At 48.3% G+C, this 7,427-nt stretch overlaps 1 protein-coding gene across 9 annotated transcripts in view; it reads left to right on the forward strand.

Moving 5' to 3' along the window:
* LOC139270224 (receptor-type tyrosine-protein phosphatase delta-like) overlaps nucleotides 1-7,427 on the forward strand; it is a 2,930,110-nt gene that overhangs the window by 2,255,947 nt on the left and 666,736 nt on the right. The window lies entirely within an intron of this gene.

Consider the following 7,427-nt stretch of genomic DNA (forward strand, 5'->3'; position numbering starts at 1 on the left):
AGGTGCTCGACGGTGTCCCGACCCGTGACCCATATGTCGTCCTGATAAACCACCGTGCATGGTACCGACTTGAGTAGGCACTCCATGTTTCTCTGGAAGATCGCTGCAGCCGACCGAATTCCAAACGGGCATCTGTTGTAGATGAACAGTCCCTTGTGCGTGTTGATGCAGGTGAGACCCTTCGAAGGCTCCTCTAGCTCCTGCGTCATGTAGGCCGAAGTCAGGTTGAACTTGATGAACGTCTTGCCTCCTGCCAGCATCGCAAATAGGTCATCTGCCTTCGGTAGCGGGTATTGGTCCTGTAGCGAGAAACGATTAATAGTTACTTTATAATCGCCGCAAATCCTGACCATGCCATCACTTTTGAGTCCTGGAACAATCGGGCTGGCCCACTCGCTAAATTCCACTGGGGAGATGATGCCCTCACGTTGCAGCCTGTCCAGCTCGATTTCCACTCTCTCCCTCATCATGTGAGGTACTGCTCGCGCCTTGTGGTGAATGGGTCATGCCTCTGGGACCAAGTTGATCCGCACCTTTGCCCCAGAAAAGTTTCCAATGCCTTTCTCAAAAAGGTAAGGAAATTTGTTAAGAACCTGGGTACATGAGCCCTCATCAACATGTGATAGCGCTCAGATGTCATCCCAGTTCCAGTGGCATTTGCCCAGCCAGCTCCTTCCAAGCAGTGTGGAGCCTTCGCCCAGAACAATCCAGAGTGGCAGTTCATGCACCGTGCCCTTGTAGGTGACCTTGACCATGGCGCTGCCCAGGACAGTGATAAGCTCTTTGGTGTGCATGCTCAGTTTCGTGTGGATGGGGCTCAGGGCTGGTCTGAGTGCCTTGTTGCACCACAGTCTCTCAAACATCTTTTTACTCATGATGGTTTGGCTAGCGCCAGTTTCCAGTTCCATGGCTACGGGTAAGCCATTCAATTTTACAATTAGCAGTATAGGTGGACATTTTGTCGAAAATGTGTGCACCCCGTGTACTTCAGCATCTGCCTCCTCTCTCTGAGGCTCAACATTGCTTTAATCCAACATGGATCGATCTTCCAGTGCCACGTGGTGGTTAGCAGGTTTTACAGAGCTTGCAGCTCTGCAAGCACGTTGAAGGTGTCCCATTGTTCCACAGCTCTTGTAAACATACCCTTTGAAGCAGCATGAATAGGCTGAATGGAAGCCTCCACAACGCCAACAAGGTATGAATTGCCTTGCATTCATCCTTTGTTGCGGAATCTGAGTTATCTGGGTCACCTGGGGCCTGCTGGTAGTTGCAGACTCTTGGTTTCTGCCCTGTACATTTCTGCTCGCAAACACAATTCCAGTTAATTTATGAACATTGCTAGCACTTGTGTGCTGAGAGATTTATTTGGTGTTATCACTGGTGTACATAAATGCCTGTGCTATCGCAATGGCCTTACTGAGGGTCGGTGTCTCTACAGTCAAAAGTTTTCGTAGGATGATCTCGTGGCCAATGCTCAGTACAAAAAAGTCTCTGAGCATTTTCTCCAGGTAGCCATCAAACTCACATTGTCCTGCAAGTCGCCTTAGCTCGCCACTTCCTGACCTTCAGATCACTGGTATGTATAGAACCGATACCTCACCATCAACATGCTTTCTCTCGGGTTAAGATGCTCCCGAACCAGTGTACACAGCTCCTCATACAACTTATGGGTGGGTTTCACCGGAGCCAGAAGATTCTTCATGAGGCTGTAGGTCGGTGCCCCGCATACCGTGAGGAGGACCGCTCTCCTTTTTGCAGCGCTTCCTTCTCCGTCCAGCTCGTTGGCTATAAAGTACTGGACGAGCTGTTCGACATAGACTTCCCAGTCCTCACCCTCCGAGAACTTCTCCAGGATGCCCACAGTTTGCTGCATCTTTGCGTTGGATTCGTGTACTCGTCGCCAGTTGTTGTGTTCCTAACACGGATGAGACTGCACATAGGGAGGTTAAAGTAACAGTGACCTCAGTCTTTATTAATACACTCCAGAGTGAGGAACAGGCCTTAGGGGCTGGCTTATATACAGTGCTCCCAAGGGATGCTGGGATCCTTTGGGACTTCAGAGGATGCGCTCCAAGGTGGCGGAACATGCGAGTGCACACTTTACAGATAGACAACGTAAATATATTCAATGGCCCAACCTCCACACCTCGCTGGGGCAGAGAATTCCATAGATTCATAACCCTCAGAGAAGAAATTCCTCCTCATTTCCATTTTAAATGTGTGACCCGTTACCCTGAAACTATGCCCCCTAGTTCTAGATTCCCCCACGAGGGGAAACATCCTCTCAGCATCTACCCTGTCTGACTGCTTCTGATGCTTGGATTCTTCAGTCGGGCATTGGCCCATTCCCAAGTCGCCATCAACGGAGCCTTGGGTTGGAAGGTTGGCAGGAATGGTGGGAACTTGCCAACCAAACGGCGGCAGGAAACTAAGCACCGCAGGCTGACGGAGATGTGTGGGAGATCATTGTAACCTGTTCAGGGAGGCCTGCCAGTGTTTAAAAGGTCTTCCATTTTCTCTTTTTGAAAGTCAACTGTGACTCCCATTTTCTTCACACTGTTTTAATGAAACAATATATTTGTATTCATCTTTTGTTGACCCCAGTAGCATATTTATTATCGATGAAAGATGTTTTTGTGATTCGCTTACTATTATTTACTTCAATGTAGTGGTGGATATGGTGTCCTTTGCTGTATCTATGTACTCGCCTAAGTATAAAAATCATTGAACAAAAAATATCGGTGTTGCAGGAAGGATATATTGGCCTTGGAGGGGATGCAGCGCAGATTCACCAGAATGATACTGGGGTTTACAGTGTCAGCTGTGGCTCAGTGGGCAGCACTCTCTCCTCTGAGTCAGAAGCTTCTGGGTTCAAGTCCCACTCCAGGGACTGAGTGTGCTGAGGGAGCACCGCATTGTAGGAGGAGCCGTCTTTTGGACATCAAACTGAGGCCCCGTCTGCTCGCTCGGGTGGACGTAAAAGCTCCCACGACACTATTTTGAAGAAGAGCAAGGGAGTTATCCCCGGTGTCCCGGCTAATATTTATCACTCAATCAACATAACAAAAACAGATTACCTGGCCGTTATCACAGTGCTATTTGTGGGAGCTTACTGTGCGCAGGTTGGCTGCTGCATTTCCTGCATTGCAACAGTGACTACACTTCAAAAGTACTTCATTGGCTGTAAAGCGCTTTGAGATGACCGGTGGTCGTGAAAGGCGCTATATAAATCCAAGTCTTTTTTAAGTGATGGGCCCAATGATAGGGACTGCTGATGCTCCCCAGACCCTGAGGGATGGATTTTACAAACCTTGGTGGGCAACGTCGATAGCTGGTCCCGACCCCACTGCTGGCTCCAACCCAGCCTTTGAAATGAGCTTACTGGACTGGACTGGTTAAGCCCGCCCAATTTCTGACCAATTGGAGGAAGTGGGTCTGGTGACGCCATTCATTGAGACCATGGCCAACTTTCTTTTGACATTTGTACTGTCAGTGTTCTACAGCATTGAGGTGCTGCAAACACTGACAAGCACTGCACAAAGGCACAGGTCTGCACCCAGGCTCTCCCGTGAATCCCTCCATATGCTTATAGCACAGCACCCTTCCCATGGGAAGAAGCGACCTCCCTCGGAGATCAACATAGCCTGGTTGCACATTGCAGAGGAGGGCATAAGCAGGGATGTGGCCAGAAGGACCTGGGTGCAGTTCTACAATTGTTTCAATGATCTCAGTAGATCATGAAACATTAGCACAAAGCCACATTCAACCTCATCCTGCTGTGCCTCTCATCGAATTCCCATCACTCTGCCTTCCTACCCTACTCCTGCACATCCTTACACACAGCAGCTTACCTTGGACCTCCATCCACCCTCTCTCTATTTCTATATTATTCCATCCCCATCTCACTAGCCACCGCTCACAACCACCCTCATCCTTGTGCAAACATATCAACTAACAACACACAAGGGTAGGCACTTGGGTGTTTTGTGCAATGTTCATGTAAAGTTTTTGCTAATTTGCTACCCGTGTCCTAACTTTTACCAAGTCCCGCTCACCCATCACCCCTGTGCTCGCTGCCCATTTCCTAACTCACACCAAGTCCCACTCACCCATCACCCCTGATGACCTACATTGGCTTCTCGTTAAGCAATGCCTCGATTTTAAAATTTTCGTCATTATTTTCAAATCCCTCCATGGCCTCACCCCTCCCTATCTCTGTAATCTCCTCCAGCCCCACAACCCCCTGAGATGTCTGTGCTCCTCTAATTCAGCCCACCTGAGCATTCTTGATTATAATCGCTCAACCATTGGTAGCCGAGCCTTCTGTTGTCCAGGCCCCAAGCTCTGGAACTCCCTGCCTAAACCTCTCCACCTCTAGATCTCTTTCCTCCTTCAAGACTTAGAAAGGGTTATGGGGAGAGGGCAGGGACGTGGAGCTGAGTCCATGATCAGATCAGCCATGATCTTATTGAATGGTGGAGCAGGCTCAAGGGGCCAAATGGCCTACTCCTGCTCCTAGTTCTTATATTCTTATGTTCTAAGATGGTCCTTAAAACATACCTCCACCTGCGCTAATTTCTACTTATGCAGCGCGGTGTCAAATTTTTATCTCATAATACTCCTGTGAAACGCCTTGTGCCGTTTCACTACGTTAAACGCCAGATATAAATACAAGTTATTATTGTTGTGTCACACATTGAATCCTTTATTGTCACCACATTGCGTTCTTGGGCAGATTTCTGTGCATCTTTAGAAGTGGCTTAGTGAGTTGCAGTGAATAGTGAGACATAACGGTACACCCTGCAATGGTGATGAGCATGAAAGGAATGCCTTGGGCATTGCAGGATTGCTTTATGGTGTTGGTGTGGGGTGGTGCCAACCTGGCACATCATGTGGCAACCAGGGTGTACAGCATGAAGTGAAGTAAATCTGGCCATGGTGAGGCCATCCCTGGCATCCTGGGCAGCAATGTGGTCAGGTGCTGATGCCATGTTTCCTGTGCAGCATCGGTTGATTGCGGAGGAGGTTGGTGATGTTGCTAGTGTGCCTGGTGCTGCTGGTGTTGGGACTGATCGTAGTGGGATTCTGAGGGCCAAGGTGAGATAGTTTCAAGGTCACACATGCTGATGCAATAGATGGCAGGTGAAGCAGAGATGACAGAAACGATCTGTCAATGGTGGGAGAGCTAATGAGGTCAGACTGGATAGAGACGTGTAAACTTGCAGCATCTTGAGTCCAGGGTGAAAATGCAGTTTAGAGAAAATAGTGGTTAAGGGAACATTTCTCCATAAGCTGGGAGCTTTGACTTGATATTTGAAGCTGTCAACTCATCAGCAGATTCAATGGCCACTGACCTTCCACCTCAGCTTCACTGACGAAGTTTAGGCACAGCGGGAAACCAGTGGGCAACCTGTCAAATTCAAAAACCTGGGAAAAACCCATTGTTAAGTGGCTGTAAACAAGCCACCAATGATTTTTACAGCCTCCCCCGCTGCATTGTGTCGGGTCTGCTCAGTGCTGATAAACCCGACATTTGGTAAAGACGCGTGGCACCGGATTCACAGCGGGATCCCAACTGGCTGGAGAATAAAACACTTTCCCACCCGACCCAACACCGATCATGCCCATTGGCTCCCCCGAAAAATCCAGCCCTGAGTTGCCGCTGACTGGAGTGGTGACAGCCCTTGATATCCTTTCATCAGTGCCAGGAGGCACCTGTGCTTCATTCACTCAATTGTGCGGGGTCTAGTCGTAACATGGAGTAGGTGCTTGCACCTTGGCCGTTTGTCTGTTCCCTAGCCTGTGCTTACAGGCTGCCGCCAGAAGGTCTCACCTCAAGGCACAGTGATCTGATGGAGGACAGTATAGTGTGCATCTGGGAGACTTCCTGATGTCAATTGCTCATCCTCAATGGACACCATGCTATTTAGGAATGGTGCAGATGCCTTACCAATAGTGGGTTTAATTCCAAATAACTGTCCATGCGTTCATTCCAATATTGAGGAGATAAACTCCAGGGATTTCCCATATTGTTCATGCAATCAATCAATCACTTTCAGAAGGCAGGCAGACCAAGTGCTCCAATCCAATCAATGCAGCAGGGCAGCCAGTGCCACAGCCCCCATCTCTTGTACTCCTTTCCTCACTTTCTATCTTTGCTTCCTCATTGAGCTTCTTCCTGTCCTTCACACTGGTAGAATGTGGCTGGTGCTGGCTGCAAGTGCAGCTGAGGACTCTTGCGTGCCCTGATGTCCTGTACAGCTCTGGTTCCAGCTCTGCTCCACTGCCTCGTGCATCACCAGAACTAAAGAAAGTAGAAGGGAAAATTTACAAGCGCCCCACTTCACTTTGTCAATTGACGATTGGGTTTTGATGTAGTGATCTGGAAAACTGATTTCTCTGTGTGAGGGCATTAAACTCGTCATGTTCGCTGCTCCACGGATCAGGAGACGGTAGCATGAATTTGACACATACCAGCATGTATCCCGTCTATCTCCTGAACAGGATTTTCACTGCACTCAGTAGTGATATAGGCTAACATTCTTTCTTCAAATGTGGTCAAAGGCCTTCATTGTATCACTTCCCCTGCTAGTACGATGTGGACGCTGTTGTGTCTGTTATCCTTTTCTGTTAAAATGACATGAGTAGACTTTATTACCAGGTTCTATTCAGCAAGGCTCATGTAATACTCCATTAGCTTTCCTGTACTATCGTAGCGTGACAATGCAAATGTTACAAGACCCCTCACATTAGCTTCATTGTGACACCTTTACACAATCACATCTGTGTCACTACAAAGCAGAGTATCACTTTCAGCAATAACGTTGGCATACCTTCATCTGTGAGTTGAAAACTATGATTGCAGCATTTGCAGTTCCCTTTCTACAGTACCTTGTTCACTATCTTCAAGTTTAGATGCTTTTATTCCTCATGTCCGTCCATAGCGTCTGCACGCTTGAGTCTCTTCGTCGGGAGCACGCGGAAGCCAAGTACAAACAGTGGAAGGAGCGTACAACAAACCAAGCATCCCACCCACCCGTCCCTTCAACCACCACCTGCCCCACTTGTGACAGAGACGAAAGATCCTGCATTGGTCTCATCAGTCGCCTTAGAACTCATGTTAGTCTGGAAGCAAGTCATCCTCGACTCCAAGGGACTGCCGAAAAATAAGTCTTTTCACCGTCCTGAGTTTGGTTCATGGGGGAGTCTCTGATGCTAATAAGCTCATGTTGTTTTTTTCAAGCGTGTTGTCAAGCGGGGCATTGAGATCCTTGTCAGAAAATTGGGGTTTTGTAACGTTGCAAGCAGCCACTGTCTCTGATTTCCTTGCCACTTTGCTGCATTTATGGTTTGCTTGGAAGCACTGGTGATGAAAGGCTTGCTGATTGAGAAATGTGAAAGTGAGTAAGCTTGGAATGGTTGGTTTC

This window comes from Pristiophorus japonicus, chromosome 1 (genome assembly GCF_044704955.1).
Source record: "Pristiophorus japonicus isolate sPriJap1 chromosome 1, sPriJap1.hap1, whole genome shotgun sequence".
NCBI classification, from domain to species: domain Eukaryota; kingdom Metazoa; phylum Chordata; class Chondrichthyes; family Pristiophoridae; genus Pristiophorus; species Pristiophorus japonicus.